This window comes from Peromyscus leucopus, chromosome 11 (genome assembly GCF_004664715.2).
Source record: "Peromyscus leucopus breed LL Stock chromosome 11, UCI_PerLeu_2.1, whole genome shotgun sequence".
NCBI lineage: Eukaryota > Metazoa > Chordata > Mammalia > Rodentia > Cricetidae > Peromyscus > Peromyscus leucopus.
The window spans coordinates 69,005,054-69,032,610 of record NC_051072.1 but is presented as its reverse complement, the minus strand read 5'-3'; the positions used below and the strand labels follow the sequence as shown (position 1 = coordinate 69,032,610).

Here is a 27,557-nt window from a genome sequence, read left to right as displayed (position 1 = left end):
ACCACTGCAAAAGAAGCTGCCTTGCCCTTTACAGTCAGTGGTAGCACAGATCATGGACTTCCATATGGTTTCTGGTGGCATAATGGACCACAGACATCAACATGGCCTCAAGCATCAGCATGGACCATAGTCTTCAGCCTGCTCTCTGGTGGCAGTACAGAACACAGACATCCACATGGGCCTTGGCTGCAGCATGGACCATGGACTTCAGCCTGCTCTCTGGTGGAAGCACAGAACACAGACACCCACATGGCCCTGGGCTGCAGCATGGACCATGGACTTCAGCCTGCTCTCTGATGGAAGTACAGAACACAGACATCACATGGCCCTTGGCTGTAGCATGGACCATGGGTATCCACAAGAACCTTGGACATTAACACGGCCTGGGGTGACAGCACAGACCACAGATACCAACATGGCCTCCGGGGACAGTATGAACTATGGGGGTCTTTTGAGGAGGTCCAGTTCAGAAAATGAGTCATTCTCTATCTTGGACATCCTGTTGTGGTTCAGAGCCAGGGTGATCATGCAGCTGGCCAGTGTGTTTGGGTCAGAACCTGAAAGAGCTCCAGGCTGCTGCACACCATCCTATCTTCCCTACTTGGCAAGGACACGTTCCTCCATCCATTGCTTGCAGCCTTCTCCCACACCCGTCACCATCGCATCTCTAGTTCTGCCTCTCTGCACCACACACACACACACACACACACACACACACACACACACACACACACACACGCTGTTCTGTTCCTTCATCTTTCCCTCCTCTCCATTGCATACTGCAGTTGTGATGTTGCAACTGCAGTGTGTCACACAGTATATATTTTTCGCCCAAACAGCTTTATATACAAATATTTGTTGTACCAAGTCATTGGTCTGGCTCAAGGTTTCTAGTTTCTGAAGTACCACAAATACTGGATCACTGCTGAGACTTGCTTGGTTTTTTTTTTTTTTTTTTTTTTTTTTTTTTTTCGAAAGTTTTCTGTGTAGCTTTGCTTTCTGAGCTCACTGGTAGCCCAGCTGGCTCGAACTCACAGAGATCCGCTGCTGCTCTGATGCTGATTAAGGCGTGCCACCCCCGAGACTTGCCTTGGATATCCTGCTGTTGTCCAGAGTCAGGGTGTAGTTGTGGGTAGGCAGGGTGTCCCTGGCAGGTTCTGTGCGAGCTCCTGGGCTCCTGGATACTGCACACCTCCATGCTCTCCATGCGTAGCCACAGTGGCAGGCACGTCAGTAATGACATGTTTCTGAGGGAGCTCTAGGCCACCACACTCTACCCTGACCTCAGTGCCTACCACCTGAGGATCAACAGGCACAGCTGTTAAGCTTGTAGGCTGTAGGCAGCACTGGTGACCCACACTTTCTGTCTCTCAGCAGGTAAGTGAAGGCTGCAGCCACAGAGGCTCCTTGCTGGGAGCTGGTCAGTGAGCCTAGGGTCGGCCCTATTCAGTAATGCCATGTTCTTTGTCTGCAGTGGCTGCGCTTTCCCATATCACTTCCATGTCCTTCACTGCTGTTGGCCATCTTTCCTTCCAATTTTGTGAGTCTGCTTTTTATAAGCATCTTCCCATTAGACCTACCTGTTCATAGTTGTTCTGGAGAAACTGTGGGCTCTTCAGACTCCTTTTCATTGCTCTGACTCCTCTATGGTAGCTCACAGCTGATGGTGAGGGCAGGAGAGGGCACAGGCTTGGTGGTGGCATTTCTCATCTGTGCACTGAGTTCCACATGGCCACTGCAGGTTGTCAGCTGTGGCCTGATGTGGACTTTCTTCAATAGCTTTAAGAGCAGCAGTGGTGTCTCCAGGGTGAAGGGGGGTTGGTGGTGGCCTGAGCTCCCTGGTGGCCAGAGGGATGTCTCCAGGGTGAAGGGGGGTTGGTGGTGGCCCGAGCTCCCTGGTGGCCAGAGGACTGGCCCGACTAGGTACCAGCATACTCTTTTGTCCGGCACAGCTGTGCTCCATACCCACAGTGCCACCGCGCCTCTTGTTCCTCTTCTCTCCACCGCACACGCTGCTCTGTTCCGCCTGCCTAAGGTTTTCATTCCTATTTCTATACCTTGACTTTCAGGGAGTAAAAGCACAGTTTTGCCTAAAAAGTATAGTATCTTTCTCATGCTGCTAAAGTTACACAGACCTGGTGACCTAAGCAGCAGTGATTATTTTTGTCCACAGTACCGAAGGATAGAAGTACAGGGTCAGGGTGTCAGCTGGTTGGCTTAGTCTAAGGCTGCAACAGAGAATTGATTCGTGGCTTTGCTCCTTCCTGAAGGCTGTTTGGCAATCTTTGGTGTTTTTGGCTTGTAGATGTGTTACTCTGGTCTCTGCCTTCATCTTCATATGCTTTCCCTTTACATGCTGTCTGTCTCTGTCCAGATGTCCTTGTTTATAAGCATATAAGTGATATTGGAATAGAAGCAACTCTATGAATTCTTCAGAATTTGATCTTTTGCAAAGACTCTATTTCCAGATAAAGTCATGTTCACTGGAACTAGAGGTTAGGGCATCATCATCTAAGAGGATAAAATTCAATCCATTAACAGTAACTTGTGAGATAGTATACTTAAAAACTCATTAGTAGTGGTTTTATATATAAGTTTGAAGTTTGTCAAAACATTGTTATAATTATATCGGTGTATGCCAATTGATGAGTCACATATGAATATTTGTTTTTGAGACAGGGCTTGTCCATTCTTACAAAAACTCTATATACACATAATTAAAAGGAATTTTCTATTTGGGCTGACAATTTCCCCAGGATCTGTAGACTAATAAAAAGCCCAACACCAGGTATGAGTGTTGAATTGTTGGCCACTGTTGAATTGTTGGCCACTATTGTCCGAAAGACTCCTAAAACATTATAGGCTATTGCTGTTGCCCCTGGCTACCCCCAAAGGCAGAAAGTAAGCCCCTATTGCTGAACACATCAGACACTTCAGACACAGGACCAGAGGATCCAAGCTGCCTGCAATCTGAAAGTCTCTTCCCTGAGGACTAGCTTGTATGGTATCAGAAAGTGCCACACATACTTCCAAAGGAGGAAAGCAAACAACAGTCCTATCCACACCCAGATATGACACGTATGAACCATAACAATGACCCGAATTGCATGTTAACACTGAGAGTACAGTAGCAGCAGGCATACCTTGTTGATAACCAACAGCTCTGTAATTGGACTTAAGGCCCACTCGACAGGAGAGGAACCCAGCCAACTTTTCAGGGCCAGTGAAGTCATGGGTCTTGGAGGAGAACTTACAACCACCACTTTTCTAAACCAGCACAATCCCTAACTACATTCTAAATATTTGTCCTTATACTCATAGGTAAGTGTAGTTCTAGCCCCACATCAAGGAAACTTCTCTTTGAAACATATGGAGACCATTACAGAAAACCACAAGCAATCAAAATACAGAGTTGTGGGCTTAGTCTCAATTGATAACATCTACAATGCAACTCTTACATTTAGTATCTTTCCTATATCTTTAACCAGAAAAGCATGACACATGGCTCAAAGATAGACATTATTAATACTTCTGAATCATCACATAATACTTGTCAAGTTCTTGACACACTTTTTCACTGAAGATTATGTTACACATGTTTTTATAAAATAAGTTAGATCCCACAGTACTCTAAATATACATCTGAACGGAAGGTCCATTGGGTAGCTAACCCGACGGTCTTTGGTTGTGTCACTGCATTTCGTCGTTAGGTTGAGCTAGCCTTGTCTTGTGTGACGCAGCTCTTGGCCACCAGTCTTGTCCCTCCTACGTTCAGGCTGCTGCCAAGGCATTTTCAATGATCACGTTGTTCTCCTGGCTCTTCTCTGTGAGCACAGAGGTCTAGCTTGCTTGTCTATTGGGCACTTCCCAGTCCTTCTCATGCCATCTTCTCCTTTCCCCAAAGGCCCCTGATGTTTCAGAACACTATGTAGTCTTTTTCACTGCCCCAACTTCTCACCTCTCCTGCACAGATGACCTTTGTCCCATTTCTTCCTCTTTCCGGCTAGTGCTTTCTTAGTATTTGTCTCAAGTGGCATTTCCCTCTGAAGACTTGTAAGCCAGATTTGCTTTCTTTTCATATCTGTAGTATTATGTATAAAACTTATCTTAGAACAGATTACAGAATGATATAGAATCCTGTTTTCATTCTTACTAGACTTTAAAAATAACATGGTTAATTTATTCTTTGAGAATTTAATACCAAATGTATACAATATTCTGATCATACAGACTCTTTTGTTCAGTGCTCTGCCAGGTATTGTAGAAATTGGAAACCAAAGGGAGAACCATCTTTAGAGTTTGTAGCCTAGAAGAGGACTCCCAATTTTAATGACTTGGAGGATGGTGGAGAGGGACATTATGAATACTTTGTTGATAAAGAGAATATACCTGAAAAGCCTTTAAACATGTAATTGTAACTGAACATGTTTTTACAGTGCTTTATAGCTAACAGTTTATTTATTTGCAGGTGGCCATGGATTTGCATCACAGGTTGCAGCAGAAGGTTTGGATGCTCTTCACCTGTGCCTTCAAGAGGAACCCCGGGCTTCGTTTATGCTCACTGCTATGTTCCAGTATGACACCCCACTTTTCCACTGGACTCTTCCTGCTCACGCTGAGAAGCTTGGATATGATTTGGCCTTTTGTTTTTGTAAGTAGCTATACATAGCTAATACATTTTTTCAAAGTACATTTTTTTTATTGATTTTTAAACTGTATATTTTAACGTTATGGGTTGTCCTTAAGAGTCACAGGTGCCACTCTTTTGATCAAAGGCTTGTCTTTCTAAGATTCTCCTCCATGGTTACAGTAGTAAAATACATAGAATATATTCGCTTACTACAGACGACAGCTATTTCAAACTTTTCAGAACACAGGAGTGCAGCGCCCTAACGGGACATTTGCCCTCACTTGTACTAATGACAGAGACTTGGTATTGGTTCATTGATTTTTTTCAAAGTTTCTTTTTTGAGACAAATATTTCACTCATATCTATAGTGCTCCTGTTCTGAAGTTGTAAAGTAAGCTCTCTTGTTCACAGAATTCTCAAACAGTGCTGTGCTTTGAGCACTGTGATTTTGAGTTGTATTTGTTAACTGCTTCTTAAGGATTTTTTTAACAGTTTTCACTTGAATATATTTATGTAATATAGAGGAATAACATTAATTTTACTTGCAATGTTTTTCAGTAATGTCTTATCCTCTCCCCAACCCTTATGAAGCAGAGTCAATCAGAAACTAGTAAAATTCCACTTCAAGAATTGGTAGAAGCACTTTATTACACAACTTCTGTATTAAAGAGAATAAATATAGTAGCTAAAAATTAAAGTATTTTTTCTTCATGAAAAGTGGGAATATTTTTCAGAATTCTGGGAAATGTCACAGTAATTTTGGCTGTAGTCATTTTGCATTTAATGCTATTGAGAATATTGCTAACATTAACAAAAATATTCTGTAATTTTCCCAGTTATTGCTGCTGGTGATGAGGGATGTGAAGTTGGCATGCATCCATGCTTTGAGCATTACCATTAGACACATCTGATTCTACATGTCAGAAACAGTCTTTTTTAAGGCAGCTGAGAACATTTTCATCTGGGGGTAGAGGTTAGGGTTGATTATTCCACATCTGTATCTTAGAGTATAATAAATGTACCAGAGTAAGCACAACTGTAATTTTTCATGTCTTAGACAAATTTTTAACATTTCTGTGATTTTTTTGTTTATTAGAATGTACTGGTTTAGAAACAAAGGTGACTTTTATTCTATATTAATTATTTTATCTTTTTTTCCTGTGACATTGGCAATATTCACTTTACAGATAATAAGCTGTTGTTGAGGAAGGAGCTTTGACAATAGAAGTAACCAACTAGCAGGTCCATTGCCACTGTTGAAATCAGCTGGAGACTCATCGCTGCTGACGGTGAGTCATTCATACATGATAAATACCATGAATAGTACTCTGTTCAATGATACACTGTTGGGATGTTGAAGTATGGTACTTCATTAGTTGAGTATAAACAATAAAAATAAGACTGAAAAAGAAGTGGGGTCTGGGCAGATGCTTAGTGGTTAAACTAAAACTATTTGGGGCACAAACCTGAGACCTCACAGCAAAGCCAGGTGTGGTGATGTGTCTGTAACCACAGTACTAATATTGAATGGGGGTTCACTGGTCAGTGGCTAGTCAAAATGGCAAGCCTCATGATTACTAAGAGAACTTATCTCAAAAAATAAGTTGAAGGGATGGCAAAGTGGTTAAGAGCTCTGACTGATCTCCCAGAGGACCCACGTTCTATTCCCAGTACCCACATAGCAGCCAACAACTATTGTAACTCTAGTCGCAGGGGATCCAATGCCTTTGTCTGCCCTCTATGGACACTGCACATACATTGTGCACAGACATATGTCCAGGCAAACACTCAGACACATAAAGATAAGTGAAATTGCAAAAAATTAAAAAAAAAATTAGATGGAGGGTGATTGGCTATCAACCTTTGGACCTTGCAAAATGAGTTTTACACACACACACACACACACACACACACACACACACACACACACACATGTGCACACACACACACGTGCACACAAACACACACATTTTAAAAAATGTTATTGCTTAAAAGTTTTTTAGATGATTAGTCTCAATATTTTTATTATTAATTTCATTGTATTGTTTATATCAAGTCCACTATGAATCTTTACACTGCGCCTTAGGGGTTCAGTTGCTGTGAAGAGACACCATGACCACAGCAAGGTTTACAAAGGAAAACATTTAATTTGGGTGGCTTATACTTTCAGAGGTTTAGTCTAGTATCTTCATGGAGGGAAATATGGTGGCATGCAGGCAGACATGGTGCTAGAGAAGGAGCCAAGAGTTCTACAGGCAACAGGAAGTCACTTTGAACTTAGGAGACCACAAAGTCCACCCCTTAGTGACACCCTTCCTTCAATGAGGCCACACCTACTCCAACAAGACCACATCTTTTAATAGTGCCACTCCCTTTAGGGGCCATTTTCTTTCAAACCACAGCACATTGGAACTAGATTTTGGGAATATTGTAATACAACAAAAGGTAAATTTAACTTATAAATTTGAGTTTATAATGGCTAGAATAATTCCTTTATGGCTATGGTAATAAAGTATCATTATCTTCTTAGATCTATGTTAATTGTTTCCTGTCCCTTATTCTGTTCCCACAGCCATCATATGGTAGTAACACTTCATCTGAGGTTAGGGATGAGGAGCTATGATGCCAAGATTTTAACTATATAAGATCAATGGCTGGTACAAAATCCAAACTCTGAACTACTACCCTACAAATCCCTTCTTATAAGTGCTGTATTGAACTGCAGGAAGCTTTTATGTAAACAAAATGGGATGGTTCAGTCCTTAAGCCCAGTCTAGACAGTCAAAACGATTGATTGTAGCATAAAAGTGTGTCTAGCCCAAACTTCTTCTGTTGTGACTTTATTTGGATATAAATTTTGATATTTTTCAGCATACTAGGTACTATATTTAGCATTTTATATTTATACAATCATGTGTATATGTCTCATGAATTCTTTTTTAATATATTATAAAACAAGTCCTGCTATATAGTCCAGGCTGCCCTCAAATTCAGGATCTTTTGCCTCAACCTGTTTACCTCAGAGATTCCAGGCATATACCACCATACCCACCCCACCCTGAATTCTTTTCTTTTTTAAAATTTTCTTTTGTTTTCTTCAGATTATAACATAATTGCATCATTTCTGCCTTCCCCTCTCTCCTTCCAAACCCTTTCATATAACCTTCCTTCCTCTTTTTCAAATTCATGGCCTCTTTTTCCACTAATTGTTGTCACACACACACACACACACACCACACACACACGTATGTACATTCATATTCTTTTCTGTTTTTGTTGTTTGTGTTTTGTTTTTTTTTTCTGAGACAGGGTTTCTCTGTGTAGCCCTGACTGTCCTGGAACTCACACTGTAGACTAGGCTGGTCTTGAACTCACAGTGATTCATCTGTTTCTGCCTCCCATGTGCTGGGATTAAAGGTGTATGTCACTACCAACTGGCCTACGTCTATATTCTTAAATACATAAATGTGACCCATTCAGTCTGTATAATGCTATCGTGTGTTTTCAGAGTTACCCAGTTGCTATGGGTGAACTGGAGTGCTCTCACTGCAGAAGACGCTGTCTCCTGCTCTCAGCATTCCTTAGCTGCCTGTAGTTCTTTGCCTAGGGTTGAGGCCTTGTGGTCTTTCTTGTGTCTACTTTCGTATAGCTACTGTTGTTCTTATTTGTGTTTAGGTAGTCATGTTGGTAAGATTTTATGTGTGTAAGCTTCTGACACCAGTGAGATGCAACCTCACAGCAAATTCCCTGATTCTGACTCTTACAATCTTTGGGCTCCCTTTTCCACATTGACCCCTGAGTCTTAGGTGGGGGAGTTATTCTGTAGATGTATCTGTTGAGGCTGGACTTCACAGCGCTGCCTCTGATTGGTTGTGGTTTTCTGTAGTGGTCTCCATCTGTTGAAAAGAGAAGTTTATGAGAGGTGAGGACTACACTTATCTGTGGATATAATGATAAATGTTTAGAATGTAGTTAGGGATTATGCTGGTTTAGTAAAGCGGCAGTTGTAGGTCTCTCTAAAACCCATGACTTCACTAGGTCTGGTAGCTGGCTAGGTTTCCTGTACCAGTCATGACTTACCTCTTGTTGAGTGAGTGGGTCTTCAGTCCAGTTAGAGAGCTGTTGGTTACCAACAAGGTGTGCCTGCCACTACTGCACCCTTCGGGTTATCGTACCATGCTGATTATTTTTGTGGTTCATAGGCATCATAACTGGTTATGGATAGGACTATTGATTTCATGTCAGTTTCTGGCTGGAATTCTTTAAATAGAACCTTAATGGTACTCCCTTGGTATATTTAAGAGGGTCTTAAATATCTGCTCTACTCTTCAAGTAGTAGAACTGGTAGTTAATTCTCAAGTTTTCTAGAGGCTGACATTAGGATTATGGAATATACATTTAAATATGAGACAGGCCATCTACAATAGTAGTTAATTGGTCATCTAGCAGGTACATCATGAAATATGAAATGTTTGACTATTGTCTTAGTTTGGATTACTATTGTTATGATAAAACATGATAAAACAGCATGACCAAAAGCAATTGGGGAAGAAAAGTTTTCTTTGGCTTACACTTACACATTGTGGATTCTAATAGTCTATCACTGAAGAAACTCAGGACAGAACCTCAAACAGGGTCTTAACCTGGAGGCAGGAGTTGATGCTGAGGCCATGGAGGGGGGTGCTGCTTACTGGCTTGCTCCCCATGGCTTTTTCAGCTTCTTTTCTTATAGAACCCAGGGCCACCACCAGCCCAGGGATGGCCACACCCACAATGGGCTGGGTCCTCCCACATCAATCACTAATTAAGAAAATGCTCTACAGGCTTGCCTACAGTCCAATCTTCTTTTTTCAGGTTGATTTGTTTATTTAATATTTTTCACTTTATATACCACCCACTGTGCCCTTTCTCTCCCCTTCTCCCACGCCCCCCACCTCCCCATCCCACCCTCACCCACTCCTCATAGGTGTTAAAGTCTCCCTTGGGTATGTAACATAGGCTGGCATACCAAGTTGGGGCAGGCTCAAGCCCCTCCCTGCTGCATCAAAGCTGAGTAAAGCATGGAACCCTAGGGAATGGGCTCTAAAAAAGCCTGTTCATGTACTCTGGATGAGTCCTGGTCCGGTTGCCAGGGGAATCACAAATAGATCAAGCCACACATCTGTCACCCTCATTCAAGGGGCCTAGTGTGGTCCCATGCAGGCTCCCCAGCTGTCAGTCCAGAGTCCTTGGGCTCCCATTAGCTTGGGTCAGTTGTCTCTGTGGTTTTTCCCATCATGATCTTGTCCCCCTTGCTCCTATAATTCCTCCTCCCTCTTTTCAACTGAATGAACTCCAGGAGCTTGGCCAAGTGCTTGGCTGTGGTTCTCTCTGCATCTGCTTCCATCAGTTGCTAGATGTAGGTTCTATGATGACAATTAGGATAGTCACCGATCTGAGTATAGGGGAAGGCTAGTTAGTTCAAGAACCCCCTCCACCATTGCTGAGTCTTAGCTGGGGACATCCTCGTGGGTTCCTGGGGATTTCTCTAGCACCAGATTTCGCCCTAACCCCGCAATGGCTCATTCTGTCAAGATGTCTCTTTTCTTGTTCACCCACTTGTCCCTCCTCGGACTCGGCCATCTCAAGCTCTCATGTTCCTACTCCCCAAAGCCTCCCCTCTACTTCCCCTCCCAGTTTACCCAGGAGATCTTAACCCTTTTCTCTTCCTGGGGTGATCCATGTGTGTTCCTCTCAGGTTCCTCTTAGCTTCTCAGAGGTTGTGGGTTGTAGACTGGCTATCCTTTGTTTTGTGTCTAATATTCACTTATGAGTGAGTACATACCATGTTTGCCTTTCTGGGGTCTGGGTTACCTCACTCAGGATGATTTTTTTTTTCTAGTTCCATCCGTTTGCCTACAAATTACATGATGGCATTTTTTTTTTACTGCTGCGTAATATTCCATTATGTAAATGTACCATATTTTCTTTATCCATTCTTCAGTTGAGGGACATCTAGGTTGTTTCCAGGTTCTGGCTATTACAAATAGTGCTGCTATGAACACAGTCAAGCAAATGTTCTTGTGGTGTGGTTGAGCATCTTTTGGATATATGCCCAAGAGTGGTTTTGCTGGGTCTTGAGGTAGGTTGATTCCCAATTTTCTGAGATATCACCATACTGATTTCTAGAATGGCTGTACAAGTTTTTGCTCTCACCAGCAATGGAAGAATTTTCTCCGTTCTCCACATCCTCTCCAACATAAGCTGTCATTAGTGTTTTTGATCTTTGCCATTCTGATAGATACAAGATGGTATCTCAGAGTCATTTTCATTATTATTTCCCTGATATTGAACACTTCCTTAAATGTCTTTCAGCCATTTGAGATTCTTCTGTTAAGAACTCTCTGTTTAGATCTGCACCCCACTTTTGAATTGCATTATTCAATATTTTGATGCCTAGTTTCTTGATTTCTTTATATATTTTGGAGATCATCCCTCTGTCAGATGTGGGGTTGGTAAAAATCTTTTCCCATTTTGTGGTATAGCCCAGTCTTCTAGAGGTATTTTCTCAATTGGGTTTTCCTCCTCGAAGATGACTCTAGCCTAAGTCAGGTTGACATAAAATTAGCCAGCACAACTATTGTCAGCAAAGAGTGCATAATTGTTTAGAAATTATGGAAACCTGTGTTTCTGTAATGTTCACTTTATTTCACATGTGGTTATGAAGATTGTACATGCTAGGATAGTGCTATGCCTGAGATATGGCCCAGGGTTTCTGTGATTTTTCGTATTTAAGGTATTTTGATGACTTTTCTTGTTTACAAAATATATGGATTCTGTTTCTTGTAGTCTTCTACTATCAAGCCTCTGCAGATTGCTCCAGCCTCATTCATGACAACCATTTATTTTATCATCCAATATCATGGGTAGTCCTTGCATACTAGCTAATTCCAGGAAAACTCAGTATCTCCTAGTCATGCTACAATGACAATCTGCTTTGCAGTCTTGTCTCTATTCATATTTTTGTCTTGACCATCGTAGTATTTTTACTTTGCTTATCTTGTAAATGGTAACTTTTCATCTGAGATTTAGTTTTCTTGGTGACTGAGCTCTATCACCAAGATTTCCAGTTCAAGAGTCTGTTGTAGAAATTATAGTTTATTGCTCTTAGTTGTATCCCTCTTTCTGGCTGGACTAGATTTTTTTTTAAGGGTAAGCACAAAAGTTACATTTTTAATGGCTTTTTGCATTTCCATTTTTGTTGTGATCTATGGCATAGGGTGTCTAATGAACAGCTATTGAGTTAAAGTATGACTATTGTCTTTTGAGAAAGAAGGAATATCAGCAGTCGTGATGAAGTCTGTAACATGGATTCCAAACTGAGCTGTGAAGGTTCTTTTCAGAGAACCATCCTTTTCAAGGTCTCACCACACTCATACTAGCATCTTGGGATCAATGCACAGAACTTCGCAGTTTTGAACAACTATTTGTGATTGGAAAATGACCAAGAAATTTAAGTAGCTAATTTTCTTAATAGATATTAGATTTTAAGTTTTGTAGACTTTAACACTATTGTTTTTCTGAATAAGATCTCAAAATGCTTGGGAATTAATCAGTTCAAGTTGGGAAAGGGCATTTCTGTTTGGAAATTAAGGAAGGGAAATTAAAGGATGTCCCATTTATTATCACATTTAAAGTTTCATTTACTTTAAAGCTGCCATCCTGATATCATGCAGTCTTGATTAAAATGATTACTATGTCTAGAATTACTAAACTGACTGTTTTGCATGATTCAATAGTTTTACATTTAAACCACCATTTTACCACATTATTTTGTTAGTGATATGTGAAACTTTACATTAGCTTTGTATTTTGTCTTTTGTACAATTTTATAATTATATAAACATTTACCAATTAATAATTAAATATTCCTTTTAGTATCTGGTTATGTTATAATTTTGACTGAGGAAGGAATGCACAGTAATGATATTAAAAGAAAACTTAAGTTCTCTGATATAAACTATATTACAATAAATGACTTATATACTTTAGAATATATAGAATTATAGATTCTATAGATATATAGAATTAACTTAATGAAATATACAGAACTGAAATAAACTTTTCTGAATTACATATTCACTAAATAATTTAAAAATAAGTGGGGAAATGGTTTGGAAATAAGATTTTCCTTGTTCAAGCAACAAACACTAAGACAATTTTGTAGGAATATATTAAGTGCTTTGGCCATTCAACTCACATATCCTTTAGCCTAACAATAGCTAAAAACTTTTAAGTAAATATATGTGATCTAATTTGTGTTATTAAGAAACAGTGAACAAAAATGGCAATAAAAGATATAATGAAATATAGTACAAGAGGAAAAAAATCAGAGGATCTTACTGGGCCCATTATTCATTCAATTTCTGGCAGCCTTTATGATTACAAATCACATGATTGGCTAACTAGACATTCTTAGAATGAATTATGAATCAGATTAATTTTTCCTGCTTGATTGTTGGTACATGCTGTAATTCTACTTTGCAGTATATCAAATTTTCTAACAGAATAAGATATACAATCAACTCTTTATTTCAGGAAAACTAAATTGTCTTCAAAAAAATGAAGTACAGTTTTGAACAATTTTAACAACAGTATAATTTCTGCTTTTGTATTTCAAAATGGATTCATGATGATGAACTTATTTTTTCAGATAAAAATCATTAGGATGATTTGTTAATATTCATACACTTTCTATAAAATTATATCAGTTCTATAAGTCATTTGGGCAGTTGCCTGTACCCAGGCTGTAAAAATAAGTTATTTTCCTTTCTTAATACCAAAGAAAATGCACAGAGGAAGAACGAGGCTTAAAAAATACTTTTGCTAGAGGAAGTGTAGTTTTCCTTAAATGTCTAATTTGTAAAGAGGCCATGATGTTGCAAATTTAAAAAGAAGGGATATTCTAATGGTTAATAGGGAGGTCTCTTTCTGAGTAGGGCAATGGATCCCCAGTGACCTGAATATTGAATAAAACTGAACCAACAGAGTCAATTCTACTTTCAAATACACCTGCACTCTTTTGACTTTTAAAAATTCTTTATACAGAAGGATGTTGGCAGGTGAGTGGCAGAAAATTTCTTGACAGTAGTCGTATTGTGTTTTTAATCTCATGCTGCACCCAAACAGCCAAAGACAAAGAATGTATGGGCTTCATCCACTTGAGATAGTTATAGTTTTCCTTGTTAAGAATTTCAGAAAAGAAACTCACTAAAGAGATTCATGGCTGGGAATGTAGTTCAGTCATAGGACATTTCCCTGACATGAGTGAAGCCCTGGATTCATTATTTAGCAATGAAAAAAATTAAATGAACATGATATTGGTGTCACACATAGCTATATAAATAAATTAAAGTCTGTTTTATGTTCTGTTCTGTGTAAAGTGGACAGTTGAAAGTGTCTTTTCCCCAGGGAATTTGCCCAGTACATTTGTTGAAAATCAGTTGATCATAAATGTAACAATTTATTTCTGTGCTTTCACATCTGATTCAGTGATTTATATGTTTCTTCCTACCAATATCACAGTATATTAATAGCTATAGTTTTATAATAGGGCCATTTAAAAAATTAGATCACTTTTCACTGTGTAGTCCTGGCTGGCTTGGGGTTCTGGACCGTTCTATGTAGACCAGACTTGGCCTCATACTTCCCAAGAGCTGGGATTACAGATATATGCTATAATGATTGCTTATGTCAGGGTCTGAAATTGAGAAATATAAGCTCCTACTTTGTTATTATTTTTCAAAATTATTTTGGCATCCTAGGTCTTTTTCAATTCCATATAAAATTTTAGGAATATCTTACTACCTTCTGTCAAAAGCCTGCTTAAATTCTGGTAGGAATCATGTTGAGTATCTGAATTAACCAGGGGAGAATGGCCACCTTGACACATGCAGCTTTTTCTTCCATGTATTGAATATTTGAACTCACTTGTCTATTTGTCTAGCATGACCTCCTGTCTTTTGAAGGTAATCTGTCTTTTTTTTCTACCCCTTTGGCTCCTTTTAAAGTTTTTCTTTTTGCTTTTTGCTTTAGACAAGTTCACACTGATATGTCTGGGTATGGATGATTTCTTTTTATTTATATTGTTTAGAAATTCATGGCTTCTAAAATATGTGAATTGGTATCTTTTACTGGTTTTATCTCTTCAAACACTATATCATCTCTTTCATCTATCTATCTATCTATCTGTCTGTCTGTCTGTCTGTCTGTCTCTGTCTGTCTGCCTGCCTGCCTGTCTGTCTGTCCATATACCCACCCACCCACCCACTCACCCACCTACCCACCCATCCATCCATCCATCCATCTATCTATCTATCTATCTATCTATCTATCTATCTATCTATCTAATCTATCTGCCTATCTATCATCTATCATCTATCTGTCTATCTATCTATCTATCTATCTATCTATCTATCTATCTATCTATCTATCTTCTATCTACCTATCCACTCATCTATTTATTCATCTCTCTCTATTTACTTATCCAAATCTATTGATACTATCAGTTGTATGTATACCTTTTATATACCAATAAAAGAAAAAATACTACAAATGTTTCAGTACTAGCTAGCATTGCTGTTTTTTTTTCTTTCAATGTTGGGTTCAAATGCAGGGCCTTGAGCTACTACTGAACTACTCCCTTAGTCCAGTAACACAGCATGCATGAATTGTTTCATATGGATTCTGGATGCTTTTAAATCTGTGATTTTCCCCCAAAATAAACATTTTCTCAGTTATACTGTTTGACATAAGCAAGAAAGAATAGCATTGTTTCATATATTTAAGTTTTTCCTTATTGGATCCTGTAGATTACTAGTTGTCAATTTGTGGGAATGTAACCACTTTATTGTGGTGATTATTTCAATTTTGAATTTGCTTCTATAAGTCAGTATGGGTGCCCCTCTACATACACTCTATTTTTAAAAATTACTTATTTTTATGTGTATGTGTGTGTTTCTGAGTGTACGTATGTGCACATGCACATGCAGTGATAGGAGGTCAGCAGAGGTAGATTATTTCCTGGAACTGGTGTTACAGATGGTTGTGAACTACCATGTAGGTGCTGGGAATTGAACCTGGGTCATCTGTAAGAGCAGCAAGCACTCTTAACCCTTGAGCCATCCCTCCAGCCTCTCTATACACAATTTAAACAAACTTTTCTAAGCTATAATAGCTTTTCTAAGCTATTGCAACAAATTGAATGTGCCTCCTAACATTTGTGTGTTGGTACTCAACCTCTAGTCTTTGTGTTAAGAGGTAGAGTACTTGGGAGTTGACTAGGTCATGAGGGTCCTGCCTTCGTGAATGGATTAGTGTCATTATCTAGGAAATTGATTGGTACCAAGAGAATAGGATTGTTATAAAAGTGAGTCTGGGTAAGCATGGTGGTGCCTACCTTTAGTCTCAGTACTCAGGAGGCAGAGGCAGGAGGATCTCTGTGAGTTAAAGGCCAGGCTCGTCTACAGAGCCAACTCCAGTACAACAACATGAAGTGAGTTTGACTTCCTTTTGTCCCGTCCCTGTCTTGAGCTCTCTCATTCTCTTCCGTGACTGTTAGATGGCCACAGCCTTCCCCCTGTCCAGGGCAGGTCTCCACTTCATTTGTTGCAACTCCAGACTTGTAAGAAATGTTTCTTTTCTTTCAAAAGTACCCAGACCTTGGCATTCTCTTGTAGGACACAAAATGCTCTACAACAGTCATTTTCCAATGCTAATATATCGTTCTCAAAGTCATCTCAACAGCGAACTCAACTCCTTTTCTTACAGACAGTGCATGTCCATCAGCTGACGTGGCAGCATTGTGACCAGCATGGGTAGAGCAAGACCGCTTCACGGCTGGAAGCCACTGTAAGAAGCCCCTGGCTTCTAGGTGGTCTTAACTGTAAGTTACCATTGATAAATCGTGTGAGCACTTCCGCCTGTAATCTTCCTGGAACCGAGAATAACTGTCTATGATATTTTTCTCACGCTTCTCTGCTTGCTGGCCCTAGATTGTTTTCTGCAGTTTCTTCTGCTCGATCCCCCACTTCATTCACTTTCTTTCTCTGGGTTTAATCTGCAGCTAAAGAAATATATTGAGTTTTAAATTTTGGTGATTATATTTTCCATTTCTAGAAATTTCATTTGGATCTTTTTCAAATTGCTTTTTCACTTTTATAGTTTTCTATCCTTGTGTGGCATTTAAAATGATAGTAAGCATAGTTTTATACAATAACTCTAGCATTTGGGCTCTTTCAGTTGTCTTTTATTTATGATGGTCTGAATCCCTGATGCTGTGTGTCTTTGGAAACTTATTTTTCTCAAGGCCCTTGCAACACTACCTGATGCATTTTGAAGGCTGACAGTAAAGAGCTGATTCTTCTTCTTCTTCTTCTTCTTCTTCTTCTTCTTCTTCTTCTTCTTCTTCTTCTTCTTCTTCTTCTTCTTCTTCTTCTTCCTCTTCTTCTTCTCCTCCTCCTCCTCCTCCTCCTCCTCCTTCTATTTATTTATTTATATTTATATTTTTTATTTTTTTGTTTTTTTGAGACAGGGTTTCTCTGTGTAGCTTTGAGCCTTTCCTGGATCTTGCTCTCTAGATCACGCTGGCCTCGAACTCACAAAGATCTGCCTGCCTCTGCCTCCCGAGGACTGGGATTAAAGGCATGCATCACCATCACCACCACCACCACCACCGCTCGACTAGTAAAGAGCTTCTTTTGGGAAGAATTTGCATTTGCTTTTGCTGGCACTTTGGATTATTAGCCAGCATCCTAACTTAGCATTCCCTGGTCACCTAGGTGATGAGAACCTGGCCAGCAAATGCCTATGAATGCTAAGACAAAGGTCACTCTTGCTCTCTCTCTTAAAAGATTTTCCTCTTCTAGCCCCCATGGAACTGGACCGGGCCCTCTGGATAAGTGAGACAGTTGATGAACTTGAACTGTTTAAGAGGCCCTCAGGCAGTGGGACCAGGACCTGTTCTTGGTGCATGAGCTGGCTTTTTGGAGCCTGGGGCCTATGCTGAGACACTTTGCTCAGCCATGGTGCAGGGAGGAGGGGACTGGACCTGCCTCAAGGAACCTACCATGCTGGGCTGACTCCCCAGGGGAGACCTTGCCTTGGAGGAGGTGGGAATGGGGGGTGGATTGGGGGGAAGGTTGAGGGGTGGGAGGAGGAGGACAGGAGAATCCGTGGCTGATATGTAAAATTAAATTAATTATAAAATAAAAATATTTATAAAAAATTGAATAAAATCTTTAAAAAAGTTTATAAAAAATTTCCCTCTTGTTTCAGAACAGCCTTTGTTTAAACCCTATGGAAACAGGTATAGGATGTCGGACAGGCTCCATTCTAGTTCTAATCTTTCAGTTTTATTTGTCAGTTATTATTATTGTGGTGTGTGCATGATGATATGTGTGTGGGGTGGGGTGGGGAGGTGGTCACACACAGTGCTTGTGCTGAAGTTAGAGGATTATCTGTGGAACTGGTTTTCTCTTTCCCCCTTCACGGGGCTCTGGTGGTAGAACCCAGGATGCTAGTCTAATTATTTAGTCGTTCGAAGTCCAGCTTAATGTGAAGAGGATTTCCTCTTCGTCCTTTCATTTTAGTTGAGCTTTGACTTCTAAATGCCTTTCATTCTGTGTTGCAGGATTGAGGCTTAAAGTTGTCAATGGGAAAATGCATTTAAGGAAAAGTTGGTTGATGTATTTGGTCTTCTGTTTGTTAGAGAAGTGAGTAATGGGTTTTGTTGCTTCATCTAGCATTCTGATCATAGTTCCTCATTATCTTGAAAGTTCACTTCTTTAAGTGGTTGTATTTAAAAGCAATTCTTTATTTCCAGGAATCTGGGAGCAAGCTTGTCTGATATACTGAAGGTCCTAGGTTGGACCTGCATCACCATACAGATGAAATTAGTATGATTTCAATAGGAGGATGGATTAACTAGTGAGTTTCAACTTCTCCAGGGGACATTTGATAATGTCTAGACACATTTTTAGTTGTTGGAACTGGGGTAGGAATCCACTGTTCTTTGGTTGGGTAGAGACTAATAATGTTTTTTTTTTCCTTTTATTTTATTTTACAATACCATTCAGTTCTACATATCAGCTACGGATTCCCTTGTTCTCCCCCTCCTGCCCCCTCCTCTTCCCCCCAGCCCACCCCCATTCCTACCTCCTTCAGGGCAAAGCCTCCCCCGAGGACTGAGATCAACCTGGTAGACTCAGTCCAAACAGGTCCAGTCGAGACTTATAATGTTAAACATACCTTACAGTCAGCCATCAACAGTGGAAGAATTATTTGCCCTCCAATCTTAATAAGGCCCAGTTCTAAATAACACAACTTCCATTCTTAAAATAAAACTTCAAGAAGAGGGTTTATAATTTCAAAATTTGGAAAGATGAATGAATTATCATACTTTTACAAATTTTATTTTCTACTAAGCAATTTATATCAAAATATCTTATTCAAATTACAAAAAATTTTCTAAGCAAGTTCTTTCTTTCTTTCTTTCTTTCTTTCTTTCTTTCTTTCTTTCTTTCTTTCTTTCTTTCTTTCTTTCTTTCTTTCTTTCTTTCTTTCTTCATGGTCATTGCCGCTAAGGCCACATTTTTCACATGCTGTTTTGTTTATTTTCTCACATGGATTCCTATTCTGATGCTTATGATCAGAACTAGGGTGAGAGGAGTGCCATGCCTGCTTCAGACACCAAACTCACAAGGAGTGAATTTCAAGATTTAAGCAAAGACAGAATTACCGAGAGTGCTTTGCTATATGAGGGCCTTAGGCAAAAAGACAACTCAGTACTATCGCCTACTAAAAATTTTAATATTTTAATGCATCATAGATTTTTGCCTTGATTTTGATCGACTAAAATGCCACATTAAAATATTTATGTGTGAGCTGGGTATGGTATTATGACATTAACCCCAGCAGTTGGGTGGCTGAGGCAGGAGGATTGCTGTGAATTAAAGGCTTACCTGGCCTTCAGAGTGCTATCTATCTGAAAAGCTCAAACAGTGTTTTAGTTGTGACTGCTGCTTTGTATATCCTACTTTATGTTTCTATTGCTGTGATAAACTCAGTGACCAGAAGCAACTTGGGGAGGAGAGGGCTCATTTCAATTTACAGCAAACAGTCCATCATGCAGGGAAGTCAGGGTGGGGATTCAAGGAGTGAACTTGGAGCAAGAGCTGAAACAGAGGCCATGGAGGAATGTTACTTACTGGCTTGCTCCTCGTGGATCACTCAGCTTATGTTTTTATACAATATAGGACCACCTGCCTAGTGGTGGCGCTGTGCTGGACATTCTCACATCAGCCATCAATCAAGAAAATGACATGCAAATTTTCCTATAGGCAATCTAATGGGGAAATTTCTAACTGAGGTTGCTTCTTCCCAGATGGCTCTTGCTTATGTCAAGTTGACAAGACAAAACCAAACCAGAACATCTGGAGACCTTTATAGGTTCATACTGAGGTGAATGTCTTGTTTTCCTCCTTGTAGTCCTGGCCCTGATTCTGGGCAAGCAGTTTTGCAGAGTAGCTCATACAGGACAAGGAGATTAGGGAAGATATAGACTTTATTTTTAGGGAAGGATTGATGTTAGGTCTAGTATCTTAATCTAGGACCAAGGGAAGTTTTGAGGGACAATGGTGTTCATTTTCAATTACTTTTAGTCATACCCTGAGCACAAATTTTTGTTCAGGAGATCCAAGGTAAAGTAGGAAGGTCTCCATAGGGTACCATCCATTCCAATAAGAAACTGAGTTGGTAATTCCAGCTAGAGAGGGCAGGTATGTATAAAACAGTCAACTTGTGTCATTAGAGAGGAAGCATCACCATCAGGATTAAGACCACAGTTATCAGGATCAGAGTTATGATTTCTACGGATCAAGAGCAAGAGATCATGGCTTTATACATACCTTGGAGGAAAAAAGGTTGTGAGTGCCCACTCATTCTGACCAAGGTTCCTAAGCAGCAAGGGAAACCTCAGAGACCTCGTGGGAGCTGTTTGTCACTCAGGAGGAGCCAGGCTTAGGAGGCAGGATAGAAACCACCTGATGAGCATTTATCAGCCTTACCTACCATGCTCCTTCACTTACGTGTGATGAATACTAAGAGCTGAGTGTGCACTGAAGTGGCTTTGGTACTTTTTACTTCACTGAAGATGAACTCTGGAACTCAGTTTCAAAGGGAGGGCTGATCCTGGAGGAGGAGGGTGGAAACATTGGTGGCTGCTCATGTGGGGCTAGAGGAACCTGAGACAGGGGAGTAAAGTGAAGCATTTGTCTGTAAACCATTGAAAACTCATTTTCTTCCACTGAACCAGAAATATGTGTGTCCTGAGGAGCACCTGTGCATGCAGGACGGAGTTGAAACTGTCTTCCTGTCCTGGCGGTCCTATGGTCCCTGCTCCAGAATCTCTCAATTCTAATTGAATCATGATATTTTTATTGCATTTTCCACTGGGTAAAAATGTATATTTTTCTAGGTTTTTAAAATTTTTTGAAAGGAAGAAAGTTTGCTTTTCAGTTTGTGTATTTATTGAATAGGTTCATGCTTTAGACTCTAGCATTTTACCTGAATTATGAAAGGTCACTTTTGAATTAAGACTGAAAAATTTTGTTAGACTATTACTATTTGCACTATGAAGGAACACTGGGGGATTTAATGTAATTTTCAGTGTTGGAATGTCAGAGAAGTAAATAGATGCTAGGATTTCATTAGAAGCCAACCCCCAGAGCCACTGGGTAAAACATTAGAGCCACAGAGGATGGATGTCTTTGCAAGATGCTCTTGAAATACAAAGAAAGAGACAAAAAGATCCAGAAGCAGCTATCTGAAGCACAGGCTTTAGCACTCCAGAAGTAATGCTCGGTGGAGGTGTTTCCTTTGTCCAAAGATACCCAATGAGGATGGTTCCTCGTTTTCTTTCTCATGACAGATTTATCCCATATCCACAAACATTATTTTTGCATATTTATTAAATCAGAGATGGTACCAGTGATGATTTTAAAGTGTTCAGAATAGACTGACTACATAGGAATTTATTAAGTTAATTGACCTCCTTGAATGCATTTATAGTTATGAGGCATGATCTAGGAGCCAGTGATCTTGTTTATTTATTTATTTTATTCATAGTATTGTTGCTAAAAAACCTCATGGGTTCTCTGGTCTGCCTATAAATACGTTGCTTTATTATGAATATATCTCTTTTTATTCTTTGTTTTGTTAATACAGATTTATCCTATTGTATATTAGTATTGTTTTAAGGTTTAAGGTTGTCATGGTTATTACGGACTATTAAAATTTCTCCATTATTCCATTACAAAAAGAGATTTTTTTTCTTAGTAATTCTGTTTCTCTTTAAACTTTTTTTTGTTGTTGTTGAAAATAAAGTTTATTTTTATACTGTATATTCTGGTCATGGTTTCTCCTCTCTCATCTCCTCCCAGATCCTTCCCCTCCTTCTCATTTCAACAGCCCATTTTCTTTCTTTATCTCTTAAGAAAACAAACAGATGAATAAAAGAGAAACAAACAAGGAGAAAACAAAAAGAAACAAAGAATATGTGAAATGCACCTCCCCTCTACACACCATAAAAATACAAAATCAAAAACCATATCATACAAGCAAAAGACCAGTAAGATTAAAAAAAAAAAAAAAGCCCAAAACAAAGCATTATGAGACAAAACATCTCCAAAACTACTTTGAACTGGTTTTATGTTGGCCATCTACTTTTGGGCATGGCGTCTGCCCTTAACTGTGGTTTGCGTACCCAGTAAGACTCCATTAGAGGAAACTGCGTTTTCTTTTGTGAGTGGTTGTCAATTGGAGATGGCTTTTGAGTTAAGGATGGGAGCTCGTGTCTGCTCCCTGCTCAGCACAGGGACCCCCACTAGCCTGGACTTCTGCAGGTTCTGTGCATCTGTCACAAGTCTCTGTGAGTGTGTGTGTGTGTGTGTGTGTGTGTGCGCGCGCGCGCGCGTGCTTCAGTCCTATTGTGTCTGTAAGGCATGTTTCCTTGATATCTTCCATCCTGTCTGGCTCTTTCTCCCTCCTCTTCAGCACAGTCTCCTGAGCTCGGAGGAGAGGGTTTGATAAAGCCATTGATTTAGGACTGAGTGTTCCAAGGCCTCTCACTCTCCGCACATTGTCCATTTGTTGGACTCTATATTAGTTCCCATCTACTGCAGGAGGAAGCATCTCCATAGATGGCTGAATGAGATGCTGACCTATGGGTACAGCAGAATATTATTAGGAGTCGTTTTATTGCTGTATCTACTTAGCAGAACAATAGTACTTTGTTTTTTTCCTGAGGTCCATGTCTATCTAATTTCAAGTTCTTGGCCACCTGAGTAGTGTCAGACATGGGTTCCATGTCATGGTGTGGGCCTTAGTTCCCAATCAGATAGTGGTTGGTTACGCCTGGAGCATTTGTGCCTCTGTTTCACAAGCATATCGTGCAGACGGGTCACCATTGTTAATCCAAGGATTTATAGTTGGGTTGGTGTTTATCTTTGTTTTCTGGTAGCATGCAGAGTACTCTCCAGTACCATAAACAATAGTCAGTAGGGATGAAGGTGCGAGACAGGCACCAGCTCAACTTCTCCCTGTTCACTGAGCTATGTAAGTAAGTTAATTAAAATAACTGTAACTAGATTTAATATGTGTTAACAGGACTGATGCTTATAGAAACCCACAGAGATAAAGAATGCACAGAAAGCACAATATTTGCACAAGTTCAAGCCAGACAAAACCACACTGGAGAGAAGGGGAAGTAGAACAAAGCCCCTTCCCACCACGGTGCTGTTTGCAGCTGATGCCTGCTGCAGAGGATATGTGTTTTCTCCAGTGGAGTGTCCCGGGTTCGTCAGCTACACTCCGGGGCAGGCCCCAGGCTCAGGAGCGATTGGCCAACATAAAACACACTCTTTTTTGGTCTCTCTCTGTGTGTGTGTGTGTGTGTTTTCTGTTCCTGTTTTGTTATTTTTTAGTTTCTGTTTTTATTTTGTTTTGTTTTCTAAGGTAAGGAAAGAACAAGAAGATGGATAGGTAGGGAGATGGAGGAGGATCTGGGGAGGAGTTGGGACAGGAGGAAGAATACTACCAAAATATATTGTATGGAAAAAAACCAGAAAAAAATAGGAAAAAAATCTTAACATGGTAAAAATGTTTATAAAGTTAAAAACAATTGCATGTGTTTAATCTTTTAAAAAGAGTGTTTAAAATGTTAGCTAATGTCAGCTGGCAAGATGGCTCAGTGGGTAAAGGCACTTGCCATGAAAGTCTGAAAATCTGAGTTAGCTCCCAGGAGTTCATGGTGAAAGGAAAGAACTCACTCACGAAATTTACACCATGGCATGTGCGCAAACAAACAAACAGGAAAGAGCCAAAGAAAAAACACAAGGAGCACACATAGATAAAGAGACACACACATTTACACGTACAAAACCTATAAAAAATGTAGGAACTGTAAGGTTAAAAAATGCCCAGACAGCTTTGGAGGGAAAAAAAAAACCCTCCAAAAATACCATCGAGTTCATTTTGTGTTGGCTGACTGCTCCTGGGCATAGGGCCTGGCCCTAAGTGTGGTTCTAGTGAGACTCCATTGCAGAGAACTAACTTTCCCTGGTGATTAGTTGTCAATTGGAGATAGCTTACAGGTCAGGGATGGGGCTTGTGTCCACTTGTCTCAGAGCTGACTCCATCTGCCTTGGACCTGTGATGTCCCTGTGCACGCTGCCACAGTCTCTGTGAGTTCATGTGTGCATCAGTCCTGTTTTGTCTAGAAGACCTTGTTTCCTTGGTGTTCTCCATCTCCACTGACTCTAACAAATCTGTCCACTTCCTCTTCTGCAAAGTTCCCTGAGCACCAAGGGGAGGGTGTGTAGCTGGGTTGGTGCTCATCTTTCTTCTCTGGTAGTGTGCAGAGGAGAATCTTCTACCATGAATAGAGTCAGTAGGGTGGGCTCTAGTTACTCCTTAGCTCGGCTTCTCCATGCTCAGTGAATTATACAGGGGTTGTCTTCAGCAACAGGGCCTTATCACCAGTTTGTGGAGAGCAACTAAAATCCTTGGCAATAACTTGAGTTGTTAGGGGTTTCCATGGGACTCCTTTGGCCAACAACTCAATTAGATGTAATGCATTCCTGGCAGTGGAGGTTTCACTTGGTGGTGAGAGATGTCTAGCTGGGACAGTGTCTCCCTGTTATTTGGTGATTCCATTTATATTCCCTTTACATTTGTATGTATTTTAAAAAGCTTCTACTGTGGCATGTTTCCATATGACCCCTCAGTGGCCCTGGTTTACTTATCCTTCCTCACGTTTCCTCTTACTCTTCTTCCCCTCCCCATCTCTGATTTTCTTCTTCCACTCTCCTTCGTCCCATGCATCCATAATAAACATTCTATTTCCCTTTCCTGGGGATCTTTCCCTTCCCCCAGTCTTTACTCTATAGCTAACATTTGTGATTATATGGATCAAAGATTTAACAAATTACTTCCACATGTAACTGGAATATTTGTCTTTTTGGGTCTGGGTTACCTCACTCAGGTTGATTTTTTTCCCCTAGGTCTATCCAGTTACCTGAAAATTTGACAATTTTGATTTTTTAAATAGCTGAGTGATATTCCAATGTAAAATGCACCACATTTTCATTATCTATTCATCTGTTGCTGGACATCTAGGTTATTTCCAATTTCTGGCTATTATGAATAGAGCTGCAATAAACATGGTTGAGCAAGTGTCACTGCAAGGCCATAGAGTCCATTTTTAATTGCATTGTTTTCTTGATGTCCAGTTTTTTAGTTCTTTATATATTTTACATATTAGCTCTCCATTAGATGTGTAGTTGGTAATAGTCTTTTTCCATTCTGTAGCCTGCTACCTTGTGTGAATGAGGGTGTTCTTTGCCATGCTGTAGATTTTCAGTTTCTTGAGATTCTATGTATTAATTGTGCTTAGTGTCTGTGCTGTTGGTGTTTTGTTCAGAAAGTCTTTTCTTCTGCCAATGAGTTCAAGACTGTGTTCCACTTTCTTTCCTATCAGATTCATTGTACCTGCCTTTATGTTGAGGTCTTTGATGCATTTGGAGTTGAAGAAAGTAGAAAGCCTTGTCTTGTTCCTGATTTTAGTGGAATTGCTTTGTGTTTCTCTCCATTTAATTTGATGTTGGCTGTCAGCTTGCTGTATATAGCTTTCATTATGTTTAGCTATGTTATTTGTATTCCTGATCTCTCCAAGATGTTTTCATGAAGGGGTGTTGGATTTTTGTCAAAGGCTTTTTCAGCATCTAATGATATAATCTCGTGTTTTTTTTTTTCCAGTTTATTTATGTGATGGATTACATTTACAGATTTTTGTATGTTGAACAATCCCTGCATCTCTGGGATGTAGCTCACTTTATCATGGTGGATGATCTTTTTGATGTGTTCTTTGATTCCATTTATAATATTTTATTGAGTATTTTTGCATCAATGTTCATGAAGGAAATTGGTCTGTTATTCGTTTTCTTTGTTGCATCTTTGTTTGGGTATCAGGGTGACTGTGGCCTCATAAAACTTGGCTATGTTTTTCTGTTTCTGTTTTGTTGAATAATTTGAAGAGTATTGGCATTATCTCTTCTTTGAAAGTGTATTAAAACCACCTGGCCCTGGAGTGTTTTTGGTTGGGAGAATCTTAATAACTGCTTCTATTTCCTTAGGGGTTAGAGGTCTATTTACAGTGTTTATCTGATCTTGATTTCACTTTGGTATGTGATATCTATTAAGAAATTTGTCCATTTCTTTTAGATTTTCCCTTTTGTAGAGTACAGGTTTTTGAAGTATGACTTAACGATTCTCTGGATTTTTTTTTTTTTTTTTCGAGACAGGGTTTCTCTGTGAAGCTTTGCACCTTTCCTGGAACTCACTTGGTAGCCCAGGCTGGCCTCGAACTCACAGAGATCCACCTGCCTCTGCCTCCTGAGTGCTGGGATTAAAGGCATGCTCTACCACTACCCAGCAATTCTCTGGATTTTTTAAGTGTTTGTTTTTTTATTTTATGTACCTCTCTTCATTTCTGATTTTTGTTGATTTGGATATTTTCTCTCTGCATTTTAGTTAGTTTGGACAAGAGTTTGTCTATTTTGTTGTTTTTTTCAAACAAACAACTCTTTGTTTCATTGATTCTTTGTATTGTTCTCTTTGTTTCAATTTTATTGATTTTAGCCCTCAGTTTTCCTGTCATCCACTCCTCCTAGATGAATTTGCTTCTTTTTGTTCTAGAGCTTTTAGGTGTGTTGTTGGGTTGCTAATGTGAGATTTCTCCAACTTCTGTGTGCAGGCACTACTGCTATGAACTTGACTCTCAGCACTGATATCATAGTGTCCCTTAAGTTTGGGTGTGCTGTGCTTTCATTTTCATTGAATTCTAGGAAGCCTTTAATTTCTTTCTTTATTTATTCGTGACCCAGTGGTGATTCAGTTGAGAATTGTTCAGTTTCCATTAGTTTGTAGGTTTTTTGTGGTTTATGAGGTTATCGAACTCCAGCTTTAATCCATGGTGATCCAATAAGATAAAGGACGTTATTCCATTTTTTTTTTTTTTTTTTTTTTTTTTTTTTTTTTTTTTTTTTTTTTTTTTTGGTATCTGTGACCAAGTATGTGGTCAGTTTTGGAGAAGGTTCCATGAGGTGCTGAGAAGAAGGTATATTTTGTTTGGTGAAATATTCTGTAGATCTATCTGTTAGGTCTAATTGAGTCATAATGTCTGTTAGCTCCAGTATTTCTCTGTTTAGTTTCTGTATGGATGACCTGTCCATCGATGAGAACAGGGTGTTGAAGTCTCCCACTATTAATGTATATGGTTCTATGTGTAATTTAAGCTTCAGCAATGTTTCTTCTACAAATGTGGATGTTCTTG

At 39.6% G+C, this 27,557-nt stretch overlaps 1 long non-coding RNA gene across 4 annotated transcripts in view; it reads left to right on the top strand.

Annotated features, from left to right (window-relative positions):
• Positions 1–1,861: 1,861 nt before the first annotated feature.
• Positions 1,862–27,557, top strand: part of LOC114697381 — a 94,023-nt gene continuing 68,327 nt past the window's right edge. For 2 of the 4 annotated variants that reach the window (XR_003735165.2, XR_003735163.2), the window contains exons 1-3: positions 1,866–4,651; positions 5,818–5,919; positions 16,439–16,553. This is a non-coding gene — a long non-coding RNA (uncharacterized LOC114697381). Of the gene's footprint in view, positions 4,652–5,817; positions 5,920–16,438; positions 16,554–27,557 lie in introns of all 4 variants that reach the window. The other 2 variants (XR_005092466.1, XR_005092465.1) reach the window with 2 other exon arrangements.